Raw genomic sequence first — 25155 nt, 5'->3', positions numbered from 1 at the left:
ATGTTTGCCTCAACAAACCATTCATGGAGCATGTTCGTGAATGGAACAGGGGTTGATGGAGAAGAAAACCTTCACAAAAAGTTGGAAGGTGCATGCTCCCCCGCTTGACGTTTTGTGTGGGTTCATTATCAAATTATATGATGCTTTCAGTGCACAAAGTGTCATCAGATCATTCAAAAAATGCAGGAAATCCAATTCAATGGATGGAAAGGAAAATGATTTGTTGCGGAGAGATGATTCTGAAAGCAGAAACGCTAAAACTGAATCCAAAGTAGGTTCCTTGAAATGAAGCCATTGGCAAAGTGTCTCAGAATGAGATGGATGAACTCTTTGCGTCAGATACTAAAGAGAATGAATTTGATGTTTTTGGAACAGTTTGATTGTGGAATTCATTCCATAAGCTGTGCCACATTAAATATGGATTACCAGTGTTATGTCTTTTTTTACACATTTTAAAATGGTGACCGCCACACTGGTTAACATTTTATACTCGGCATTTATATCGACTTTTGGAAGGATTTCTGGATGCTTCTTAGGTCAACTAACATGCTGTGATCTACAGTAAAAGTGTCCGAAGGCCTGCACGATCCCTTGAATATCTACAACTTTTAACTTTGGGAGAAAAGCAGATAGGACAGCATGAATTGGACTAACTTTAAAAACGTGCTAAAATAATAGAGATAAGGGTCATGAGGACTCAAAACGTCAACTCTTTTCTTCTCCACCGATGCTGCCAGACCTGCTGAGTTTTTCCAGGTAATTCTGTTTTTGTTTTAAAAATGTGCTGTTGTGGTGTGGAGCTTGTTGGCAGAAGAGGTCTTTTTAAATTCATTGGATGTGGGCATCACTGGCTAGGCCAGCATTTATTGCCCTTATTCAGAGGGCATTTAAGAGTCAGCCATATTGCTGTAGGTCTGAAGTCACATGTAGGCCACACCAGGCCAGCTAAGGATAGCAGATTTCCTTCTCTAAAGCACATTAGTGTATCAGATGGGTTTTTACAACAATCGACAATGATTTCATGGTCATCATTAGACTTTTAATTGCAAATTTTTTATTGAGTTCGAATTCCTCCATCTGCCACAGCGGGATTCAAACCCAGGTTCCCAGAGCACGACCCCGGGTCTCTGGATTACTAGTCCGGCAACGAAAGCACTACACCATCGCCTCCCCGTCTGCTGTCACTGTTTGTAGGTGCTGATCAGACTTGGGGCACAGAACACACACACAGTTGGCCGAATGAGCATCACAGCCAACAAATTGCAATTAAGTCCTTAATTCTCCTGACAGAGAAATGCCAGGGAATGTAATGCAGAGGCCTAGGGGATGGTTAAATAAACTAAGGGCCCAGAACTAAGATTAATCGGAGCATATAAATCAGTTAAGTTTCCAAGAGAATTACTTATCTCATTATGTTTTAAAAATTATTTACAGCAGCACCTGGCAACAAAGGGATAACAACTGGACTGGCCCAAAGCCTTTAATATGTTTTGATGCAGTTTAAAAAAAATAAGAGTATCTTCATTTATGTTTTTCCCCTATCCTTAAAGTTTATGTCAGTAAACCGGAGCCCCTGAGATCATTGGTTTTCTGTCCTTGTGCTATTGGTCTCTTGAACTTACAACCCTCCTAGCCATGTAACATTTCCCAATCAAAGAACAAGGGAGGTGACCCACTCAAGCTTAAACATTCTGAGTGTCATTACACCTGTGAATGCTGCTTACCTGCTAATTTTCCTTCCTATATGGGGAAGAGACGAACCTACACTCACTTCCTCTCTTTGTCTGTCAGCCAAAATTAGCATTTTTGCTTGGCATGTGGGAAATTGCGAATATGAAGCTGTGTGCAACCGTTTTTGTGATGTAGCGTGTTTTTCTTGTACCAGCCCTGCTGGGTGACTTGCTATGGTGCGGCTTGTAATTTGCTTGCTTTCTGCCCAGCTCTTTTATTTAGAAAAATATCAAATCCCTTCTTCAGCTTCTTCCATTCCTGACGTAGTTAGAACAATTTTCTGTGATTGCTGCCCCTTAATTGCAGATAACCAGCCGACAGGGGGTCTGCAGAAAGAGCGGTCCAAATCATTATTAAAATAGCCCTGTAAACTGTTCTTTGTGATTCTGAGCGAGATGTACCTGAAATTTCAAATCAGAAGCGCAACTGGAGAGGAGCCATTAATCTGTGTCTGAAATCAGTCCTGGTGAAAAGCAAATTAATTTCTCTATTACACATCTCCTGGATTTATGCCCTGTTGGAATATTAACCCAGAGAAAAATTAAAATTAAATACAGAGTACATTAAATATTTTATTGTTCCCTGAATGCATTAAAAAGAATTGTAATCATGTTGCTTTTAGTCAGGTGCAAGGAGACTACCATAGTAAGGTGAGAGTTTAATTTATTGGAAACACAGATCATGTCGTATTTTTAATATGGTGGGTGAATTGATGCAAAGATAGTACTTAATTGTATCATAATATAAACTGGGATATGTTTACTTTGTACAGAATAAAATTGATTTGCAGTTGTTTGACTTCAGTCTTCTAATATTAAAACATCCTTTTTCTGTCTTGGACATATTAAGCAGAGCAGTAGAGCCTTGATATGGTGCAGTGACAGACCTCTCAGCAGTTTAAGGCTATCAACAATTCTTTGTGCAATTGAGAATAGGTTTGCCTGTAAAATTTGAAGTTGTATTGCCCCACAATTTTGTTGTTGAAATCCCTTGTAATCACCTTAAAAAGAAAATGCCAACAATCCAATTTAAATCCATTTCCTTTTTCAAGCCGTAATATAGAACATTTGCTGAATTAAATGTAGATCGATCACTGTGTTTCTTCCTCTGCCACTAAATCCAGAACTGGTCAGGATGTGGTTGCAGTTCACATGAGGGACTAGGAACCAACATCTATTCCCACTATCAGCACCTTCTTTAGTCTTTAACACTACCATTAACACTCCCTTTGTCTTACGTCCATGACACCTTTGTCAGTCTCTCCTGAGCTCCCACCAATCCCTGACCTTCTGTTTTGTTCCACCCCTTCTTAAACAATATAAAATCCATCACATTTCTACTTCTCCTTAGCTCTGAAGAAGAGTCATACGGACTCAGCGTTAACTTTGTTTCTCTCTCCAGATGCTGCCAGACCTGCTGAGCTTTTCCAGTATTTTCTGTTTTCATTCCTGATTTCCCGCATCTGCAATATTTTGCTTTTACCCCTTCCCTACATTCTCTCAGCTCCAAAATACAAAGCTCACGGACTCTCTGGGAGTTCAGTGGGTGTGGACACAGTTCAGAGTAGAAATTGTCCAGGTTCCAGCACTGGTTACGAGATAGAGCTTTAAATGAGTAACGCTATTTGACCCACCCACCTTTCCAGAAAAGCCCTACAGTTGTCCCACCAGGACATACAGTTGTTTCTTAAAAGATTCTAGGTTTTCATTTCCCTTCCACTAGTCTCAAAGAGTTCCATTCCGTGTGTTGATCACTCTTTCTGTGCAGGACTGTCTGACATTGTTTTATTGCTATTTTTGAACCTGTATTCTACTACCAAGGTTTAAAGTGATCCAAATTTGCCTGTTCTATATAGTCTATTTTCTATATTTCTCTATTAAGGACATCTTTACGTTGGCCTCTTCGAGGCTGAAAGGCCCAGTTTCACCAATTTTTCCACATAATTCGGACTCCTTTGTTCTCCTGTCAGAGTGTCCCAGGCTTAAATTTCTTTGTCTCTTTGTAACTTTGTCAAACGCCTTTGAAAGTCAAGGGTGCAGTATGTCAGGGCTTTCCATGGTGCATATCACTTCCTCAGAAGGAGGCTGATCAGGTAGCATTTTCTCCTTTTAAGTTCCTGTTAGCTGCACTTTATTAAGATATTATAAAATAATCCGCACTTGTGTTCTTAATAATTATTACATTAATCTACCTGACATTGATGTGAGTTCAATAGGTCTGTAGTTGTCTGGGCCTATTCTGTCATTTTTTTTTCAAACAGACACCAAGTTAGTCTTTCAAATCTATCAGACCTGGTTCATCTTTCCCTCACAGTGACTGCCAATCTCTATCAAAACTCAGCCCTTGGTTCTCTTAGTGCTTGGAATTAAGTACCTTCCATCCCTGGGGATTGATTTGATTTTAGCTTTATGGGACTTCCTGCTCATTTATGTTGAAGTCACTAATTCTGCTTGGATTATCGCTGTGCCAGATGGTTATATCACTCACTCTTTGTTGAGTGTTTAGAGGAAGTAGTACTCCAGCCTGTGCTGAATTAGGTGACCTCAGCCACGTTACTGCCTTTCAACCTCAGTTTGAGGTAGTTTAATTGGTAGATTTCCCTCCTTTAGTACTTCATAATTGAACTGGCTGCCAAAAATGAGCGGTCCCTCCGAATGGTCATCTTACATAACCTAGTGAAAGCCTGCTGGTACCAAGGGAACTGCATCCCATCTGTAGTCCATCCTTGAGGAGAGAGTACTGGGAATAAAGTAAAACATTAAGTTTGATCCCACGTAGGCCAAATTTGTCCTCTGATCCTGCAAAACAGATCCGGGGCCATTTTCAGATTGTAGCTGTGCCACAGGTTTGGTTTTTGTGATTGCGGGATTCTGCATTGCGTCAAAATGCCCATATGTGATTGAAAAGATTGAGTGTTGCACCTCTTGACCTGTACGCACTTTCAGACCATATTTCTATGTTGCTGCAAATAAAGTTTGTGGAAGAATTATTTAATATGTTTCTGATTTGTAGCTAAAGGCTTTCATCAAACTGTTGGAAGTATAAGCTTGAAGGGGAACGTAAATATTTGCTTTGGCAGTATAAATACACTGTTTTCTGAGATAATTGGAATACTGGGAGTGGAAAATAATATCCAGTGCATCAGTTATACCGTGGGCCATGTGTAGCTCCGGGCTGTGAAAAGTTGGTCCTCCAAAGCCCAGGAAACTCAATTTTAGTTTCGCGGACTGTTCTGCTTGAGGGTTATGGTCCTGGAAGTTTGCCTGCTGCCTCAATAGACAAATAAAACAGACTCCAAGGTATGTTGGTGTCAGAAATGAACTCTATATGTAAATTAAGATGAATTTGGATTTAGACATAATGACTAGTCCTTAGGGCTCTGTGGTAAGTGCCAATGCAGTTCACAAAGGCTTAAACTTCTGGCCTCGTGGTTCAGGAATGGCAGACTAAGGAGACCCTGTATTAAATTAGTAAAGACGAGATTGATTTGAAGTTCTTAGTTTGCATTAAAATGCACCAGGTTTCTTTTGTCTTTCTTGGAAAGAAGATTAATTTCATTGTTGATGAGAGTTGTGTGCAGGAAATGGGGATCAGTATTTACTAATGCACCAACAATTCACAAGGAATTGTCTGATTAGGCTGTTTGGTGGTGTGCAGTGGAGCTGTATTACCCTGACCAGACAAAGGAACATTACAAAAAACTTTTGAAAAAAGCTTTCTATAAAATGGGCAAATGCAAGCAAAAATATTTGGTAATAGCTTTCAATTTTATTCTCACAAGGTTTTCCGATGAACTGCACATTTATTAACAATAGAGCGTTCTCAGCTGCTTTCTTTCCTGTTAGAAAAGAAGTGCGGTAGTGGACATAAGGATCAGCGTTTTTTCCACTGGCCACAGTGGCAGAGTTTTCAAACCGTTTGGTCTGCTTCCCGCCTCATTAATTATGCAGGAATGGGAAACACTCCGTATTGCTGGCGGGCAGGCTCTGATTTGCCCGCCACACCATAACCTCACCTCTTGCTCATTTTGGGTGCCATATTTAAACTGCAGCCGCGTGCACAGTTCTCAATGTCTGCAGTCCAGGACTGCTTCACGAAAGACATGGCCCCAAAAGCCAAGAAGTTGGCAGCACCAAAGTTCAGTAACACCTCACTGGTACACCTTTTGGACGCCATGGAGGTCCACCATAATGCCCTCTATCCCTGCTCTGGCCGCAGGAGGTCCACCAGCCCCACCACAAAGGCTTGGGAGGTGGTGGCAGCGGTGGTCAGTGCTAGCGCTGCACAGAAGAGGTCAGCCACCCAGTGTATAAAGAGGATGAATGAGCTTATCCGTGCCGCCAGGATAAGTCAACCTTCTCATCACTCTCAACTCTCACGCTCACAAGTCCATCAGACTTTCACAGGGATGTCACTCGTCAGCTCAATGGACATCACCACTCACTCATACACACCTTCATCTTCTCCACAGATCATGTCCTCATCCCATCCATGGCACCACTCACCACCCACACATGCCAGGCATCCTCCTCATCTGCCCTGGCATATGATTTGCTCACACTATCTCCATCTGTCTTCATGCAGGAAAAGATCGTGCACAATCGCAGGGAGAGGTCCCAGACAAGGAGTGGAGTGCCGGAACTCGAGGCCCTGACAAAGTTCAAAAATAGAGCCATCAAGCTGGCTGAAGAGGACGTGGTGATGGTGAGGTCGGTGGAAAACATTCACGTGAGGATCTTGTTCCAGATCATCCATCAGTCCACAGTACTGTGAGTGCATTCTTGAAAGGTGAAGGTACAGTGTACAAGGAAAGATGTGTTCATGTATGGAGAAGGGTCATATATCATGCAACTCCATGTCCTCTCTCTCTCTCGGCAAGATTTTCATGCAATAAGCCCATTCTCTGAGCTCACGTGTATTGCTGTCAGCCAATTGTGTTTTTGACTTTGAGTGTACATCTGCTAAGCTCACTAATAGGTGGGGCACCTTGCGACCTCAAGGTGAGGAAACTCGGCCCCTCTCAGCCACATTATTGCCCTGGCACTCAAACCCTGTAGTTGTCACCCTGGAGAGACAAGGCTCTCATCACAAACTAGGGATACAGCACTGTGCGACCCCTCACCTAAGCACTCATTGAGGTCACAGATGCCAATTCCAAATGATCATCCCTGGCAGGCAATGGAGGTAAAGAGTGGGCTCTGGAAGCGCACGTGGTTGCCTCAGGACACGGTGGCAGCATTAAAATGCCTCCTCTTTAATGTCTGGCAGGCAAGTGTTTGACGCCGTCACGCTCAGATAGTCCGCATCATTACCAAACTGAGGATAAATGCAGCCCCGGATCCCTAACTGAGAGTGCCGGGTGTCAGTGTGGTTTGGAAGAATGCACCACACACAACTCAGTTATCTCTAAATGGACTCACAGGAGCAGAACGTCATCAGCTGCCTTTCCCATGTGTGAATTATCTGATTCAACATCGATATTACACAGTGTTTAGTTCCATTGCTTCAGCTGGACCTCCTTGAGGAGCCTTGTCACATTGAAATACGACTGCGAGACCACTGAAGATCGACCGGCAGCTCCTGGCTCTTGTAGGCTGCCATTGTGACTGGGGTGCCGGAGATGTGCTTGAAGAGGCAGCACCTTCTGACATCTGATGCTGAGACGCCCTCCTCCAGTTATCACCTCATCTCAGCAAGGACACCGGTGCTGAGGGTTCATCATCCTTCAAAGGATCAGGACAATGTGAGCCTGAGGTGTAACTGTTCACTCTCATATTGAAGTGCATGGCGGAAATGAGAGGAGTTGCAATGCTAATCCTCATGCTGGCCCATGAAGGAGGGTTCATGTCCAGTAAGGTACTCAGTACAACCCATCATCATCTTGGTGGCTATCAGGGCCTTATGCACATGCCTGGTTTGTTTGGCCCATACTGTGGTCTCTTGCCCTGCAGTCTCGTCTTCTTTGAATTCATCACCCTCAACATCTGTAAGGTGGCCCTCATCAGAGGACATGTGCAGCTCCTCCATCTTGTCATCTGGCAAGTCCTCCCAACTCTGCAGCGCATAGCAAGCCACGATAACCTGTGAGACCCTCTGGGGACTGTACTGGAGGGATCCATCAGATTTGTCCAGGCATTGGAATTGTATCTTTAAGATCCCAATGGTGTGCTCCACCAGTGCTCAGCTAGCCCCATGTGCCTGTTTGTACCTTCTCTCTGCAGGAGTTCGAGGCTGTTGCATGGGCATCATCAGTCATGTCCTTTGTAGGTACCTTTTTGTCACCAAGGAGCCAGCCCTGGATCCTATTTGGTCCCTCGAAGAAGTCTGGGATCTGCGATCTACAAGATGTATGAGCCATGGATGAGCCTGGGTATCTGGTGCAAACTTGCATGATCAGTTTCTTATCGTCACTGACCAGCTGTAAATTGAGTGAGTGGTAGCCTTTCCTGTTTGTGTATTGCAGTGACTGTTGTTAGGAAGCTTTTTATAGCCGTGAGTGCAGTCAATGGCACCCTGCACCTATGGAAATCCGGCAATCTTGGCAAAGCCCAGTGCTCTGGCCGGTGCAGCGTACGTATCAGGGATCCTCCCCACAACCCACCAACTTGACCGGCTACTATGACGTTGCTTTGACCAGGCACTTAGATGTGCTGCTTTCAGCCCAGGTGCTGGGATCCTCATTCACTGTACTTTAATGCTACGCTCTTGGGAATAAACATGAGGGTAAATATTGGTTCGGAAAATGAGATTATTTGAGGGGAGCCTGAGGTTTCTCTTCGGTGAACTGTCCAGCGCCAACTTTCTAACAGGCTTCTGGAGCTTGTCCATTTGCCCAATTGCTCTGGAATTTGTTATGATTCTGGGGAATTTCCACACTGCAAACAAGGGGTTAAAACAAGGAGATCGATTAGTGATAATTTGCGGGATTGGTCTCTCATGAATAGGCATCATTGTTTCACTTGCTGATTCCCTGCACTGTCATTTAAAGGCTCCTAATGTGTCTGAGCTGTGCCTTTCTCCTCATTTGGGAATGCAGAGTTCATGCATGCCTGTGTAACCAGCCCCCGACAGTGCACGCAGCTACCCTCTAATCCACCTGCAGAGCCCTCACCAGCAGAGCTTCTCCCCATTTTGGTTTTGCACTGCGCCATTGCTGCAGGTTGGAAGATGCTGGTGCTGAGCTCTCAGTGCCAGACCAGCTTTGACCCTCCCTACGTGAGTATGGAAACACCGCCACCCCCCCCCCCCCCCACCCCCGCCCCACCATCGTCCTGGAGGAGCTTCATGTTCAGGTTTCCCTCCCCCACAGACCTCCCCAGCCACTCCCTGTATTCCTCAATCCCATCATGCTTCTGCCACATGTCCATTTGTTGCCCATGAACATTTTGAAGTAGATGTGTAGATGGCCCATGTGGACCTCACCCATCCCCATCTTGAGGCCACTTCATAGATCAACATTTACCGCCCCCCCGCCAACCACCCCACCCCCCACTCCCCCCAACACCCGCCCCCCCCCCCCCCCCCCCCAAGATCATGTGTCTGAGTGCAACTTTCCCCATTTGTAACTCCAAATACAGGCCTAGCTCTGCAGCCCATTCTCCTGTCTGAAGCCACTTGCCCCCCTCACACCTCCCCCCCCTCCCCAGTACAGGCCTATCCCTGCAGCGTCTTTACCATGCCTAAGGCCAGTTTCTCCCCTTCCCCAATGTAGCCCATTATAAACCACCCCTGCTTTACCATGGCCTGGTAGGTAGAGACTTGCCTATAACATCCCACTGAAAGCAATGTGGTGCTGCCTGTGAAGCCTGGCGCTGATTCCTGCAAGTGCTGCATGATGCAAGGTAGATGAGCTAATGGTGAAATGGCGAGCGGACTGCAGGGCACTAGGTGCACGTTGCTCATCACCATATTGTTCTAATTGCATGCAGATGTGGCCTGATGATCCAGCCTGGGGGGGGGGGGGGGGGGGGGGATGTTTCCAGAGAGCAGGGCTTATAATGAGATGCACATGTATTAAAAAGATGCTCCCAACGTGCTGCAGTGGGAAGTGCAGCCCGCCATTTACATATAGAGCGGACAATCGCAAACTGCTTTCACGATGACATAAAACTGATTTTTGGCCCTCTCGCCATATTTTCCGCTCCTGCCCATCATGATATCCACCATGAACGGTGGCAGAAAATCCTGATCACTGTTTAACAAGGATTTCATGAGAAGAGGTAGAGTCAGCCAACCAGGCCATTAGCCTAACCATTAGCCTATACTATAAGCTGTGGCATTGATTGTGAGAGTTGTATGTGAGAGACCATTAGGATGTTTTAGATTCTACGAATGGGGCTAATTTTTCTTAGTTACAATGCCTCTGTAGAGAACTGTGATATTCTGCTCACATCACAGATGTAACCACTTTATTTCCAATCCTATCTAGGTGTCTCCTGCCTACAACTCAACTGTGAATTACTACATCAGTTGTTCAATGGACCTTTACATAGGTCAAATTCAATTGAACATTGTACACCACACTATGTGTAATTGAGAGGATCTAAAATCTCCTAAATGGTTGTCTTAGACATCTCTATACACAGCTGTGCAACCCCTCATTTGATTTAATGTTCATTCACATTTGTATTCGTTACACTTTAGGCTCCTTCTATTCCTAATTTAAAATAACTAGGATATTTTCTTCAAGCTAAACAATAAACATTCAAATGGAACTAATGTATTCATGAGCATCGGATCACTCCAAACAAACAGAAACCACCATGCTGCCAAACTCTTCATCGATCGGGCTAAAAGATACAACTCATACTTATTGAGTAGTAAGATAATATGGAAGCAAGAACTAATTAACAGATCAAAAATAAGGTTCTTAATTCTAATTTAAAATAGTTATGGACCAGAGTAAAAAGCATTGAGTTGCATTTTATAGGAGTACATGCTGCTGAGTTCATGGAATCTTGTCACAACACACTGTGTACATGCAATGAAAATGTATGAACTGAACCACAGGACTAAGATATCAACACTTTGGGTTATTGTCTCTCCTATTGAGGAAAGACTAAGGTGGGGATTTTCCAGTCCCGCCAGTGGTGGGGATCATCACGGGTGGGACGGGAAAATCTGGAGAGCGGCCAAAGTCAAATTTTCCCATCCTACTCGCGACAATCCCCACCGCTGACAGGACCAGGAAATCCCGCCCTTCAATACCATTGTTTTGATAACGTGGCTACTTTTATGTCAGGCTATCCCTAAAATGCCAATATTTTTGCAATATAATTCAAGATCATAAAATGTCAGAATGGAGATTGAGAGCAAGTCGTGGGTTATGAAACGCAGATGCCTCTGGAGTGCTGCATCTAGAAACAGTACAGCCATAGACTGAGAGATGAAGGAAATGCTTTAAGTATCTCTCGCTCAAACCCAGGGTAAGTTGGCTGGCTCAGGTTATCTGGAGGGTTGAAATCGCCTGACTGTAATGTGCATATCTTCTGCAGCAAAGCATCCTTTGTAATTTTAGTGGGTTGGATTTATTGCAGCAGCAGGAAGCTGGGTGGCTGGGCCCACTTAATCGTGGGAGAGGCCCTGTGTCGGTCTCCTGGCAGCGGGAAAATCTCCACTGACCAAGTCAGAGGGTGGAAGGAGCTGACCAGGTTTCCCCCAGCCGCTGCTGGTGGGATGACAATTAAGCTTAATAACGAGCCGACTTGCACCCATTATCCCTTGAGCTGAACACAATTTAGTGGTGGCTCGGGGAGTGAATGGGAGCCACATGCGCGTCTCCATCCCCTCGGAAGGCCGTCCGCTGTCGGGTTTGTGAGCAGCCTCACAAGTGCCTGCCCTTGCCTCCAACTGCCCTCCTCCCTCTCATAACCCCCACCCTGCTTTCACTCACCGATGGTCTGGGGTCCGTAGCTCTACGATCCTGGGCCTCTGGTGAGTGCATTAGCACCTGCAGCCACGGCTCCCACTGGCACTGGTGGCATTAGGAACTGCTGGCCTTTGATTGGCAAGTGGGACTTCCACCGCCGGGGACCTCAATTGTGGGGAGGGCCAGACGATGGCCAATTAAGTGCCCAAAGGGCACTTGGGGCAGAAGTTTATGTTTGGCGTGCGGGCGGGTGCCCGACACACCCGAGGGTCATGTGACAGGCGATGATTTCGCCATGTGTCCTGACGTCATTGCACATTCGCGCGAAATTTCATTCGGAGCGTGCGCCAGAGTCGGCTGCGCTCCTGCAGATAATTGAAAGGCCCATTAAGGCCATTAACAAGCTAATTAAAATCCAATTAACGCCTGCCCATAGCCCAACTTTATGGTTGGTGGGCAGGCGAAAAGGCCAAGGGGCCTTTAGGTTTTTTAGGAATCCTTGTCCACGAGCGGGATGAGGTTTCCTAAAGCAAATAAACATTAACTAAAGACTTTATTGTTGGATCAAAAACATGTCCCAGCTCATGTGACAAGAGTCGCATGAACAGACACGTTTTTAAAAAACTTTTACTGTCTTTATTAATTTTTTTTAACAAGCGTTTCAGTCTCCCTGAGGAAGCTCTGTGCCCCGGGGAGAATGAAGCTCTCTTTCTCACGCATATGCAAACTGCGCGGCAGGCCCAGCTCTCCCTCCTCCCCCCGCCCGCAAAGGTAGCACTGAGCGCCGGCGCTCGCGATTCACACAGGGTGGGCCTTAGAACCATAGAAAAGTTGCAACACAGAAGGAGGCCATTCGGCCCATCTTGTCCATGCCAGCCCGCGGACACCCAGGTGCCCTTTCTAATCCCACCTTCCTGCACCCGGCCCATAGCCCTGCAGCTTACAGCACTTTAAGTGCAGATCCAGGTAGAGTTTAAAGTTTCTGCCTCTACCACCAATTTGGGCGGCGAATTCCAGACACCCACTACCCTCTGGGTAAAAAAAGTACTTCCTCATGTCCCCCTTACACCTTCTGCCACTTACCTTGAATCTATGTCCCCTGGTTCTAGAATTCTCCATCAAGGGAAACAAATTTATTCTGTCCACTCTATCTATTCCCCTCATAATTTTGTACACCTCAATCAAGTCACCTCTCAGCCTTCTTTGTTCTAAGGAAAATAACCCCAACATATCCAATCTCTCCTCGTAGCTACACATTTCTAACCCTGGCAACATTCTTATAAATCTCCTTTGCACTCTCTCCAGAGCTATTACGTCCTTCCTGTAATGTGATGACCAGAACTGCACACAATACTCCAGTTGTGGCCTCACCAGTGTTTTATACAATTCCAACATTATATCCTTGCTTTTATATTCTATATATACCTCTGCCAGAGAAGGAGAGCATTCCATATGCCTTCTTTATAACCTTGTCTACTTGAACTGCTGCCTTCAGGGACCTGTGTACTTGTACGCCAAGATCTCTCACTTCATCTACCCCTCTTAGTAATTTCCCATTTATTTTGTAATCCCTGTAATTTAATTGGCCCGCCAGAGTGAAATCTTGGAGCAAGGCCGAGCGCGGGCAGCGGTCAGCTTCCCGACCGCCCCCGCCCACTCCCACCGAGCCCACCCGATGACGGGGAAACTTCTGGCCTTGTTTTCGTTGGGCCTTCCCCATGTTGCTGACAGGGGTTCCCCTTCCATACTGCAATCAGTGGATGAGAACCCCATCGGCCTGTCAAAATCCTGGGCAGCAGGTTGGCTTGGAGGATGTATAACATGCAATCTTTTTAATAAAATTTCAAGTGTTTGACCATGTGGGAATCATCCTTGGCATCTATGTACAGGACTGCAGACTATATTAGGACACAATTCACATTCCTAACAGGTTTATCTCTGCAGTTGGTTGGAAGTATATCTGCTGATGCCTGTATTGTATGATGCTGGTGATGTGGTTGGTAGTTTCTCAGTGTTCCCCTTGACATTTTATTCCTTCAAATATATCTTTTGCCTTCCTTATACAATTTGTCACTGTCTAGTTGCTCATGTCAAGTCACATTTTTAAAAAATTGCTGGTCTTCCTACTCAATGGTATTTGGAATTTATTTGTGGAGTGCTGTTATAGTTCAAGGTTAACTTTACCTTGCCCCCTGAATAAAGGCTTGTTTTGAGCAGCTGTACTTACTCAATGACTGCATTTTTTTCATCATTTTTGTGAATATCTTGGTGCCAGTGAGCCTTCTCCAGCAATATTTTGTAATTTTTGAAGAAACAATTCTGGAACCAACCAGAGAGCAGGTTATATTAGACTTTGTATTGTGTGATGTGACAGGATTAATTAATGACCTCAGAGTAAAGGCACCCCTATGTAGCAGCAACCAAAATATGATTGAATTTTACATTTAGTTTGAAAGGGAGAAGAGTGCGCCTAAGACTAGTATCTTAAACTTAAATAAGGGCAACTATATGGGTATGAAAGCTGAGCTAGCTGAAGTGAACTGGGAAATTAAGCTAGAGGATAGATCAATAGAGAAGCAGTGGCAGACAGTTAAGGGGATATTTTGGAGTATTCAGAAAAAGTACATTCCTATTATAAAGAAAAATTCTAAGGGAAGGACCCACCATTTGTGGTTAACTAAAGAAGTTAAGGAAAGCATCAAACTTAAGGAAAAAGCTATAACTCCACAAAGATGAGTGGCAGGACAGATGATTGGTCATAATGTAAAGAATGGCAGAGAATAACTAAAAGGTTAACCAGGAGAAAGAAATTAAAATATGAGAGGAAGCTAGCTAGAAATGTAAAAACGGATAGCAAGTGTTTCTACAGGTATTTAAAAAGAAAAAGAGTAAGCAAAGTGAGTGTTGGTCCTCTAGAAAGTGACAGTGGGGAGTTAATAGTAGATGATAAGGAAATGGCTGAAGAAATATTTTACTTCTGTGTTCACTGTAGAGGATACAAAAAACATTCCAGTAATAGCTGCAAATCAGGAGGTGAAAGGGAGAGAGGAACTTGGTGAAATTGAAATCACTAGGGAAATGGTATTGAACAAATTGATGGAGCTGTGACTGGCAAGTCCCCGGGTCCTGACGGACTACATCCTAGGGTCTTAACAGAGGTGGTTAATGAGGTAGTCGATGGAGGTGTTAATTTTCCAGAATTCGCTAGATTCTGGAAAGGTTCCATCAGACTGGAAAATAGCAAATATAACCCCTCTATTCAAGAAGGGAGGGAGGCAGAAAACAGGAAACTATAGGCCAGTTAGCTTGACGCCTGTCTTGGGGAAGTTGTTAGAATCAATCATTAAGGAGGTTATAGCTGGGCACTTAGCAGAGCTCAAGAGAAGAATCAGCACCTTGTGAAAGGAAAATCATATTTAACCAATTTATTGGAGTTTTTTGAAGGAGTAACATGCTCGGTGGATAAAGGGGACCCTGTAGGCGTACTTGGATTGCCAGAAGGCATTTGATAAGGTGCCACATCAAAGGTTATTACAGAAAATAAAAGTACATGGTGTAACGGGTAACATATTAGCATGGATAGAAGATTGGCTGGCTGGCTGGCAGAAAGCAGAGTATACATAAATGGGTCTTCTTCGGATTGGCAGGATGTGACGAGTAGAGTCCCACATGGTTCTGTGCTGGGGCCTCAACTTTTTGCGATTTACATCAATGGCTTGGTTGAGGGGAGCGAAGACATAGTAGCTAATTTTGCAAATGACACAAAGATAGGTAGGAAAGTATGTTGTGAAGAGGACATAAGGAGGTTGCAGATTGATATAGATAGGTTGAGTGAGTGAGCAAAGACCTGGCAAATGGAGTTCAATGTGGGAAAAGGTGAAGTTGTTCACTTTGGCAGGAAGGACAAAAAAGCAGAATATTACTTAAATGGAGAAACGGCTGCGTAATTTTGAGGTGCAGAAGGATCTAGTTGTTCCAGTACATGAGTCACAAAAAAGTTAGCATGCAGGTACACCAAGTAATTAAGAAAGCTAATGGAATGTTGTTCTTTATTATGAGAGGGATTGAACATAAAAGTAAGGATGTTATGCTTCAGTTATATTGGGCGTTGGTGAAACTGCACCTCAAATATTATGTGCAGTTTTGGTCTCCTTAGATAGGGAAGGATGTAAATGTATTGGAGGCGGTTCAGAGGAGGTTTACTAGATTGATACCTGGAATGAGTGGGTTGTCTTCGGAGGAAAGGTTGGCCAGACTGGGCTTGTTTCCACTGGAGTTTAGAAGAGTGAGGGGTGATTTGATTGAAGTTTACAAGATCCTGAATGACCTTGACAAGGTGAATATCGAAAGGATGTTTCCTGTTGTGGGTGAGTCCAGAACTAGGGGGGGCACTGTTTTGAACTTAGGGGGTCACCCTTTTAGGACCGATGTGAGAAACTTTCTCTGAGGGTTGTGCAACTTTGGAACTCTCTGCCTCAGAAGGTGGTGGGGGCGGGGTCATTGAATATTTTAAGGCAGAGGTAGACAGATTTTTGGGAGGCAAGGGTATCAAAGGTTATCAGGGGTAGGTGGGAATGTGGAAATCGAAACACAAGATGATCAGCCACGATCTTATTGAATGGTGGAGCTGGTTCGAGGGGCCGAATGGTCTTCTCGTGTTCCTATTTCTTATGTTCTTATGTAATTGTGCGGTCGAAGCAGAGCCACCCCTTGGGGGGTGGGGCAAGGCTCAGGGAAAATCACAGGTGGGAGGTGTAGCACCTCTCACTGGAACATTTTTAGACAAGATTCCTCTGAGGGCTGGGTCTCTGAGCATGTGTGAGAAAAGAAGCGTCCAGCAGTGTCCCAGCTACTGAGCACTTGGTTACAAGCACGCACTGCACTATTGACTGTGATAACTGTGTCGCACATAAAACTACACCTCGCTTCCAAGGCTTAGCATAATTGTCGGCTCTCCTTTTGTTAAGGAGAAATCCATGATCCCTATAGAATTCTGTTATAACATTTTTACTAACGCACCCCACACCCCAATTGGAGAAAACTTTATAAGGCCGGAATTTTCCAGACCCTCACGCCAGCGGCAACTAATGGTCCTGCCGATGTGAACGGAGATTTCATTGGCTCATCAGTCCCGCTTCATTGGGCGGGGAGCTGGAAAATTCCGGCCTAAGCGTTGGAGTGAGGACACTCAGTGTATTCAAATTTTTTTTTAAATTACAAACATGATGCAATAAATAATTCGACTTAAAAAAAAAATGACTGTCCATCTTCCAACGTTAAGAAGCGTTAGTTGCAAATGCAAACTGGAAGAGAAATAAAAGAAGAAGCAGAGGATTTCAATCACACAGGGCTGAAAATGAGCACAGCAAGTGAGTGACTTACCCTGCAGGCTAGACACCATGTGCTGTATAAAAACAAAAAAACTGCAGATGCTGGAAATCCAAAACAAAAACAAAAACAGAATTACCTGGAAAAACTCAGCAGGTCTGGCAGCATCGGCGGAGAAGAAAAGAGTTGACGTTTCGAGTCCTCATGACCCTTCGACAGAACTTGAGTGACAGAACTCAAGTTCTGTCGAAGGGTCATGAGGACTCGAAACGTCAACTCTTTTCTTCTCCGCCGATGCTGCCAGACCTGCTGAGTTTTTCCAGGTAATTCTGTTTTTGTTTTACCACGTGCTGTATGCTGGCTTTAAAGACGTTAACCAGTTCGGACTAGTTCATCTTGCCCATCTGCGGTGAATGTGAGTTGGAGTGAAATCCACTCCGCCGAGGTCAGCGCTGTCGTCTCCGAGGGTGATGGATGGTGCTGAGCCCGCACCGCGTTTCCGGTCACCCAGCCCACTGCCTTGGCAGGGGTTCATCCCACTTCATAAGCAGATAGAAGACAAAGCAGATTAAAACCTTTTGGGTTGAATTTTCCCCCCCCTGTTTGGGGGGGGAGGTGGGGGGATGTTGATGGGCGGGCGTGCTCAGGCCCCCGACCGGGGGCGTGGCGCCATTTTACATGGGCGGGTCAATTAAATCCGCCCGGTGTGACATCTACACAGAAGCACTATGCACTCCCTGTGCGGGCCGAAAATCGAGAGTGCGATCTTTCTTACACGCGCAGGAAAGAGAGCACTCATCTCCCTGAGGCTAAGTGCTGCCTCAGGGAGATCGGTGCAAAATTGTCAAAACCTAAAAATATAAAAGTATAATTTCCCTCACATGTCCCCTCATGTGACAATGTCACATGAATTGGGACATGTCCATAATTGTCACAAAAACTTTATTAAAAATTTTTTAAACCCTGCACGAAACCTCGTCCCGCCGGTGGATGAGGTTTCATGTTTTCTCTACTACTGCTGGGGCTCCTGGCCTGCCCGCTGACCTTAAAGTTGGACGGGCAGGTCCTTTAATTACATAATTGACTCTGTCAATGGCCTCAATTGGCCATTGACAGGTCGGTGGGCCCGCAGCTGATTTAATTGAGCCCCCACCTTCCTGGAAATTTAAATGGGGCACGGTGATGCCGGGAGTTCCGCCTGATGTCACCACGCGTCATTTTACACGTCAGCGAGCAGGCCCCGCCCCCTGCATAAAATCCTGTCCTGAGTTTTGGAGAGGGGATACCTACTTCGTTTATTTGCTTATCTCCACCAGTAGACACTCATTTTGAGCTTAGAGTGCGAGAGACAGTGAATCACCTGGTCTGTACTACAGGCTGTATTACATCTGATACCAGCATATCGAAACACGGGACCTGAAAAGCACAGGGCCCGGGACAGTCTCCCCAATTCGCTGCATTCTAGGGACAGCTCTCGGCCGAGGTCTTCAGAAATGTCTCGTTTCATTTGAGCACTTGCGCTCTTTGAAAGGAGTTTGAAGGTGAATGCACGCCCACTCCAGCCATTCCCCAGCCTTATGTTGAGGAACTGGGGGTAATCTGGTGTTTCCCAGTAAACCTGCCGATTTTGTCTGAGTGACTCTTCACCGCCAACTTAGTGCTGGTGCATTGCAATAAAGTTGGAGAATAACCAATTTGTCTCTAAAAGACAAATCAATCTTTGCAGGGGCTTTGGGAAATTAATGTCTCTTCAAAATACAATTTGGTATATGTATGAAATCAAATCTTTAGCTTATAAGTTCTGCCAATATTTTTCCCATGTTAAGTAACAATTTTAACAAAAGATAGGAGCATCGCGTTACACTCAAAAGCAACAGCTACTCAGATGGTTTGTGTTTGTGCATTTATTGTTGTGTGGAGTTGGGGAGTAACAGTGTGTGAGAGAGATTTGCCTGAGAACTGTCTGCAGGCTTGCAGGCCAAACTGCCTTTCAGATGACAAATTCTGTCTAACACAACATGAGAGTTGTCTAATTATTAAACTGCTGTGTTAGTGATGCTGCCTTGTGTGGGTAGGACTGAAAAACTGTTCTAAATGTTTACCTTGTGTGAATTGTATTGCCTTTTCTGTGAGTGTGATTAAAAACAATGTGGTGTATTCTGAGTACATTTGGCAAGAATATAATCAGACCTGTGTTTGACTTCCGTAAAGAGACTTATATACAACGCACTGTGTGCTATCAAAGACATATTAACATGGCCAGTAGGAAGATTTGTTAAATCACAAGGTTATTTTTTTGAAATATTCTTTTGGTTCCAGACTGGAGCGTTACTGTTTGAGCTTGTATGAACTTGAGCCTTATGAACAACTGAGCCAACAACTTGAAGCCTGTTTCCACTGGTAAGGTCAGCTGCAAACTTTAATACCAACAGATTTGTACTTCATACATATATTGTCCTTTTAAAAATGATTCTTCAAAATCTACAACAATTAATTTAAATGAATTATGCAGGATTATAGAGCCCATTCAGTTGCACTGAGGTCACCTTGACTTTTTGGATGTTAGAGGTGTGTCTGCTAATGGTTCATTGATTTCTTGGTAACTAGTGACATACCACAACCAATTCAAGCTTGCCTACTTTATAGAAATTGGAGCAGCATATATTTGTGCAGGCAAAGCAGCCTCATAAAAGGATTCAAGATCTTTGCCAATGGCTGCATGGATAAAGGCACATAGGCATTAAGCTTATGCAGACCAGGAAAGTCCTAGGTTCAATTCCCAGTCTGTAGTAAGCTAACCCAAATTGGGTATTGCAGTTGGCTCCAGTACTCCAAGTTTAAGAAGGGAGTAAGAACAGCTGCCAAGGTTCTTGCTATCCAGTAACCTTTCCCCACTGGCAAATGTGCAAGAATAGAGATCAGGACCAGCAAGACTTGGCTGTGATTCCCTCCATAGTTAATCTGAATTCACTGTCCAGACACCTGCATGAAGAATTGTGAGTGTGCCTGTCGGAATACTGTTGCCATAGCCCAGCAACATTCACTGCCTTCAAGAGAAGAGGACACAATGGGCTGGAGAATAAAATGAAGTAATTAAAACAATTCCTGCAACTAAAATAAGTGCTCTGTCTGAAAACAGATGAGTAGATTTTGAGCAGTGTCAAACCTTGATTTGAAAGGACACGTTTGTGTATATCAACTAGCAAATTATTTATGAAGGGTTTTTTTCTTGTGCAGTCATACACAAGTTACTAGCTATTGTCACAAGTGATTTATTTTCATTAGGGGCAGAATATTGCGCTGGGAGTGCGGGCGCGCGAGTGTGAAATGACGCGTGATGATGTAGGGTGTGTCTCCCAATGTCATCGCACGGTCTCACGATATTTCATTCAGCAGGCACGTACCAGAGTCGACTGCGCGACCGCCAATAATTAAAAGGCCTATTAAGGCCATTAACAATCTAATTAAATTTAAATTTACACTGACCATCCAACCTAACGGTTGGTGGGCAAGCAAAAAGACCAAGCGGCCTCTACGTTTTTTAGGAAACCTCATCCACGAGCGGGATGAGGTTTCCTGAAGCAAATAAACATTAAATAAAAAGTTTATTTTTGAATTAAAAACATGTATCAGCTCATGTGACAATCATACGAGGGCACATGTTTTATAAAATCTTTTATTCTCTTCATTTTTTTTAACACAGCTCCGTGCCCCAGAGAGATTGAAACGCTCTTTTTTGCGCGCACTAGGCCCAGCTCTCCCTCCTTCCCACTCTCCCGCCCGCACAGGCCACTCGTGCTCCACGCAGGGTGGCCTTAATTGGCCCACCCGCATGAATTCGTGGCGTGGAGCCGATCGCGGGTGGCTCCCCAACTGCCCCCGCCAAGGGCAAAATTCTGCCCCAGTTCTTTTTTTTGTACAAAGCTGCAAAATACAAGCAGCATATGCACCATGCACAAGTGTAGAAAGTCACAGGATATTACAGCATTGCCAAACTCATTTCCCTAATCATCAGCAACAACAAAAAAATGTGGCTGTGGATCTCTGTAATGTACCTGAGATTGGCGGTCTATACATACAGCTCAGACTCCATTATTAATGAAGAGAGTGAAAACACTGTTGTATGGACAAGCAGAACTCACTTAACTCTACCTCATTATTTTAACAGCATAAAAGTAATGGGCTGTGTCTAGTGCACACAGAGAAACATGATTAAAGGTTAAAAAATTCTGTAATGTTGCTGTAGTGGGAGCAGAGGTGATTTGCGACTGACCTTAAATTATTTAGGCTAAGTTCAAGGTTGGCTCCGTGCAATGATAAACAATACTCAGGAGGCAATGGGAGTTCTGGAGAGCACAAGTGACTTATCTGTTCAATCTTTTATACTGTTGGCAGAATCAAAATCCTTGAGAATAGGCAGTACAGTCTGGGTAGGCTAAAGGATAATAATTCTGCTGTATGATCCTGAACCTAAACCGACCCAAGTTGTATTGATCAGTGGGCAGATCTTGGTAAGTGCAAATTGGAAGCTATGGAATGCTGATAGCACATGGTCCATCATGGTAAACCTGCAGAAAGTATCCCACATTCTCAATGTTTCTATCCAGCATTGTTGGTTTTGTTCAAAGATTTGCATATATTGTGTAAAAAAAAATTCCAATTAGTGCATTGTTACACTGAATGTTCAAAATATTTCCATATTGAACCAAAAACCTTCAAAAGAAATCTTTGAGTTGTAACAACATACTTGTGTCAAAACAGCAATATGTGCAGCATTTTAAAAAATAAGGAATTTGAACTCGGTCATTTCACTTCTGAGGCCTGGGCTTAAATCCAACATCGGCTTATAGAATGAAAATCTTCTTTTTCCGTGCTGCGTAAGACACCCAAGTAAAATGATTATCAATCCAATTCCTTTTGGCACAAGTGCACAGCATTGAATTTCACAGGGTTCAGCATCAAGCTCAACAATCTCCATCAAGGACTAGGATGTGTAATACTGTGCAGTAAGGCACAATCTTCTGATCTTGGAAAGGGAACTTTACCCGAGCTTCTAACCTGCCGGTCACCCTAATGATTCAAATTGTTACTGGAAACTGAGAATTACTGTTGACGGTTATAAGAGGACAGCCACTTAATAAGTTCATACGACCTTATTATACTGGCTAACCCAATCAAAATATATGAACCAACGCCTGCCTTAACATAGCAAGATAGATGAAAGTGTTCACCTCCTAATATGGCCAACTATAATTGCAAGTCTTGAATGTCTAAGATGAAAATAATTTCAACTTCCTGTCTTAATAGCCAAGAATGTTTTTTCTAAGGCGACTGGTGTCCATGAGAGAGAGAGCCACATTTCCATTCATAGAATGAATGATTAAGAAGAAGAGAACACATCATGTGATGGGCTCATCACTCCGTTCAGACACAATGTAGGGGAGCTCCTGTCCAATTGCTCAGAAGGAGCACTCTCAGAATATAAAGCTTGAGATCGTTGGCCACAATGTCATTGTCACCTGGTAACAAGATGCCATTAATAATCTCTCCAAGAAAATTGAAACAGCTACATAAAAATGTTTAATTAAAAATAAGAACAATTTTTTTATTGGCTCCTTACAATATCACTTTCTCCACCTTGTCTCCCACTCCCCGATTCCAACTCGTGGTTCGCTGGATTGACACATGGTAATAGTGAGCCTATCATGGCTGCTGTGTTAGGCCTGGGAAATAGGCTCAGATCTAACTAGGCAGAAATCCTCAGCTGACAAGTGCTCCACCTGGACCACACACCAAGTGACAAAGTAATGGAGCAGTCGAATGTCCAAAGACGTGCATTTGACAGGTTGGTGGAGCTTTACTATTAGCAACCTTGTCACAAAATTGCCTGGTTAAGGATTGCACCTCTCTTAGTAGCTACCATCTGCTTACTAAGGCCTGCCCGCCTCATTTAAATGAATAATTAAAAGTCAGTTAAGTTTGAGGAGTGGAAGTCCCACTCTGCTCTTCTTAGTCTGTCCCACAGTGCCTTATGGCTGTGGGACAGGTTGGCACACACACAGCCCCTCCCCCAGCCCTGTATTATTCAAAAACTGTAGAGCTTGTAGTCAGGAAATAATGTCTGGTTCCACTTGTACACGGTAGGTTGATGACACCCAGCTTTACTTCGACAGGACGTCTCTCAAACCCTGCACCGTAGCTGTTTTGTCACATTGCTTGTGTGATATCCAGAACATTTGCAACCTTGGCACACTATTTGACTGATATGAGCTTCTGACCACAAAACTGCCTACTTCTGCCTCTACCCCAGCTCAGCTCATCTGTTATTGAAACCTTCAACCATGTCTTTGTTACTTCTAGGATTGACTATTCAATTGTATTCTTGGCTGGCCTCGCATCTTCCATCCTCTATAAACTTGAACTATCCAGATCTTTGCTACCTGTATCACTCACATCAAGCCTCATTTATCCATCACCCATGCTCGCTGACCTACATTGGCTCCCAGTCCAGCAGTGCCTCCTTTTAAAATTCTCATCCAGGTTTTCACATCCCTTCATGATCTTGCCCCTCCCTATCTCTGTAACCTCCTCCAGGATCCCTGCATTCCACCAATTCTGGCCGCTTGCGCATCCCTGATTTTATTCGCTTCTCCATTAGCAGCTGGGTCTTCAGCAGCTTAGGCCCTAAGCTCTGGCATTCCCTCTCTGAATGCCTCCACCTCTCTACCTCTCTAAGCTCCTTTAGGATGCTCTCTTAAAACCTGCTTCTTTATCCAAGCTTTTGTTCACCTGTCCTAATATCTATGTGTGTGGATTGGTTCGTTCTTCATAAACTAATGGGACGTTTCACTACATTAAAGGTGCTATACAAACTAAAGTTGTTGTTGACTAGTGAAGGGATATTCCATGTGTTAAAAACATGTTTAACTAGAGATTTCCTTTCACTTAAACGTTCCCTGCTTACAATTTCACTTGCCATTGCTAACAGGCAGCAACATGTGTATTCACATGCTCACCCAGTCCAGCCTGAACAAGTGGAGCAATTAATTGTAATGTTAAAGAAAAGCCTATTTTCAAATAAAATTTGCTGAAATACTTAATCTCAAATACTTGCATTGTGCCTATTTGTTGTTACACAGATTTGTTGGCTATTAATTATTAACTGTCAGTACTCAGATCACTGAAATTCTGTTGTGCAAAGTGGTATTTTTGGTCAGTTTGGCTCCAGGGGTGAGTGAAAGTTCTTGGAAGGTGCTTTATAAATGCAAGTCCTATTTTGTGGCGGGTTGGTGGGAGTTACGAAATCCCAATAAACACAGTTGATGTAGAAATGTTCAAAATTCACCACGGCGTCTCACCCGGTGCTAAAGTACAGCAACAACTCATATTTTTGTGATGCTTTTAACAAAGAAAAAAACATTACAGGGAACTTCAGAGTGACATAATCACATAAGAATGGATGTCAAGCCGAAAGGAGGAGATACAGGGATGAATTTCATGACCAACCCTGAAGTCCTGCCTGAGGACCAAAAGTGGGAGACAGATCCAGTTTGGCTGCCTCTGGACTTGGGGAAGCATATTTCTGGCAGTGGCCAATTAAATCACTGCAGCTGGGGAACTGCCCCCCCTAGACCTGCCAGCCCGATCAGAGGGCTGGCATCTCAGCCTCAACAGTGCCACCACTGGTGGTGGCCAGTGCTGAGGTTGCAGCTGCAAGGAGGGGCTTATCAATGCCTGAGGCACCCTCGAAGGCAGCTAAGTAGGGCCTGGCAATACCTGAACCTGCCTATCTGGCCTTGGCAATCAGTGGGGAGAAGGTGATGGTGGGGTGGGATGGGGTGGGGGGGAGAGTTTGTGGGGTTGAGCGGGGGGGGGGGGGGGGGGGGGGGGGTGGGGGTCAGTGGTGATGAGTTGGGGTGTGGGGTAGGCTGGTGTTGCTGAAGGTAGATGGCACTGTAGCTACATGTGCAGCAATTCCCATGGAGAGGGCCCCTTTTGGGGGCCATGAATTGGCCTAAAAGGAAGCCTTCCCCACTCCTGACTCTACAGAAAGGTCACCAGGTTTGACTGGATGGTCTCCCCCTGCCCCCTGCAATGTAACTCTTTCGAGTACAAACCCATTTCCATCTGTTTTTCAGATGAAGTTACGTTGTTTCATAGTTTGCCATTGTGAGATTTGAACTCTTGATCTTGGGGTTACAAACCCAGTACCATAACCACTTGGCTAT

General features: G+C 44.4%; 1 protein-coding gene across 4 annotated transcripts in view; it reads left to right on the top strand.

Moving 5' to 3' along the window:
* Nucleotides 1-25155, top strand: part of sema6dl (sema domain, transmembrane domain (TM), and cytoplasmic domain, (semaphorin) 6D, like) — a 297233-nt gene that overhangs the window by 68763 nt on the left and 203315 nt on the right. The window contains exon 2 of one of the 4 annotated variants that reach the window (XM_041174869.1): nucleotides 19247-19327. The exons of 2 other annotated variants lie outside the window; for them this stretch is intronic. The gene's annotated coding sequence lies outside the window, so the exon portion shown is untranslated. Of the gene's footprint in view, nucleotides 1-19246; nucleotides 19333-25155 lie in introns of all 4 variants that reach the window. One more of the 4 variants, XM_041174873.1, reaches the window with a different exon arrangement.

This window comes from Carcharodon carcharias, chromosome 26 (genome assembly GCF_017639515.1).
Source record: "Carcharodon carcharias isolate sCarCar2 chromosome 26, sCarCar2.pri, whole genome shotgun sequence".
Classification (NCBI taxonomy): Eukaryota; Metazoa; Chordata; class Chondrichthyes; order Lamniformes; family Lamnidae; genus Carcharodon; species Carcharodon carcharias.
This window is presented reverse-complemented; position numbering and strand designations above follow the sequence as displayed.